This window comes from Penaeus vannamei, chromosome 37, assembly GCF_042767895.1.
Source record: "Penaeus vannamei isolate JL-2024 chromosome 37, ASM4276789v1, whole genome shotgun sequence".
Classification (NCBI taxonomy): domain Eukaryota; kingdom Metazoa; phylum Arthropoda; class Malacostraca; order Decapoda; family Penaeidae; genus Penaeus; species Penaeus vannamei.
In genome coordinates this window covers 22,862,822-22,865,321 of record NC_091585.1, presented here as the reverse complement: position 1 = coordinate 22,865,321, position 2,500 = coordinate 22,862,822, and positions in this window count along the sequence as shown.

The following is a 2,500-nucleotide window of genomic DNA, read 5'->3' as shown; positions in this document are numbered from 1 at the left end:
TCTCTCTCTCTCTCTCTCTCTCTCTCTCTCTCTCTCTCTCTCTCTCTCTCTCTCTCTCTCTCTCTCTCTCTCTCTCCCTCTCTCTCTCTCTCTCTCTCTCTCTCTCTCTCTCTGACACACACACACACACAAATGCAATGTTGCTGATCAGGAACTCATAACGGTGACACTTAATATAAAGAAATCAAAGCGACCACTAATAAAAAGCTTCCGTGAATTATCCAAATATGATTCTCAATCATTATGCCAACTCATAATAGCCAAAGAATCAACTTTGTTTTTTTAGAAATTTTGCAGATAATGTAGACAAGTAGGTAAATGTGTTTACAGAAGTGGTCAGCAGCGTCGCGGAAACACGATAGCAAGATGATGTGGAAAAAATAGTTTCTTCACAAAAAGACCGTCAATAGATAATCACGACAGATGCGAAATATAGATGCCATAGCCCCCTCTATTACAAAAACTATTAGACGTCCTCCTGCCCCATGGATAAACGACGACACCAAGAAAGCCATAACAGATAAAACAGATTTTCATAAAGGTCTCAAAAATAACAGATTCTTCATGGCGCTTCAGGCTGACCGTAAACAAAGGAAGAGAAATGCCAAATCTCTAATACAAGAATCCAAAACCGATTATTTCAGAAATAGATTAACAAATTGTCAAAAAAGACTCTGCTAAAACATGGACGATTGTTAGAACATTTGTACCAAACAAAAAACATCATAAAGATATTAATCTAAATTCCAAAGTGAGTGCGAATGAGTTTAATGAGTTCTCTAAAATTGGACATCTCACATATGAACAAACAAATGCTTCCATACCTCAACAAAATACAGGTAGGATGAAACCCTCAGCTAATAGTTTCAGACCACAACTTATTAAAACAGAAATAGTAATCCTGGCATTAAAATACCTGCGTGAAACAAATGCTGTAGGAGCGGATGGCGTTGGTTTTCGCTTTAGCAGTCTACCTGCTATGGCGAAGTTAATAATGATCCCCCTATTACCATACTCCCGATACTGTTTTAGGTTTTCGAAAAAAATCGTAGCAGACCAACTGACATTTCTAGAGGCACATGATCTACTATCCAGCAGACATCATGGATTCAGAAGTTATCTGTATACTGAAACAGCATTATTGCAGAATACAAGTAAAATGTATGAGAATATAGACAACAGCCATATACAATTGCTTACATTGGGCGACTTACCCAAGGCCATTGGCAGTGTCAATTACGAAATCCTCATTAGTAGACTAATGAATCACAAAACTACTACATATTGGTTCAGAAGTTATATAGGTAATAGAACCCAATCAATCAAAATTCGCGAAAGTTTATCAGCAAAACAAATGGTAACCTTTAGTGTTCCACAAGGATCCACATTAGACCCAATCCTGTTCACAATATTCGTGAATGATCTGTCAACCTTAGCCAAAAATTGCCTTCTTGTTCAATACGTCGATGCTTCACAATTTCTCCATAGTGATTCTGTAAACAACTTAGATGAACTGATAAAAAAGATCCAGGAGACACTTTCGCAAGTAAAAGGATACTTTGACATAAATGGCCTCAAGATAAATCCAGATAAAACACAGTGAATCTTCATAGGTAGTCGCCAAAACATCGCCAAAATTCCTGTAAACACGACCATAAGATTTGAAAACAGCTACAATGAGCACTTCCGTAAAAAAATAGACATACTCATTGACATTCATGACATTTGAGAACCACATCCAAAGAAGAGTAATGGGGGCACTAATTTACCTAAGCCATATCCAAAATAGAGTTCCTGCTAAAACTAGAATATGTTATACAAACACTAGTTCTCAGTATAATTATTGCGCAAACATATAGCATAACAACAAAGATTATATTCAGAAAATTTAAAAAAATGACAAAACTTTGCTGCCAGAGTAGCAAAGAAGTATGACCACATTACCCCACACATAAACAAACTATGTTGGGTAAAAGTACAATACAAATACAACTATAATACTTTCATACTACTTCGTAAAATGATCCAAGGTTTTTTATCCAAAATAGCTCTTAACCCTTCCAACTGCAGGTAACACAACCTGTGTCCAAACAAGACAGGTTAACTCCCTATATGCCAAAAGATCACGTACAGACATGATCTTTTGACAGACTCTAACACGGAGACCCATGATCTGGAAACAAATAACTGGCAATATAAAAGCATTCAGAACTCAAATACATTTAAAAGAAATTGAAGGAACATCTTTTAAATCACCAATGACATCAGGTTTCAGAATATGAATAGACAAGATTTATATATACTACGGTTATTATGATTCTATGTTTAACGTATATTTATATCACTATGTATATAATAAGATTAACCGTTTTAACAAATGGAATAAAGTATTTTGAATTTGAATCTCCCTCTCTGTGTCTCCTTTTCTTTCTTTCTTTCTTTCTTTCTTTCTTTCTTTCTTTCTTTCTTTCTCTCTTTCTTTCTTTCTTTCTCTCTCTCT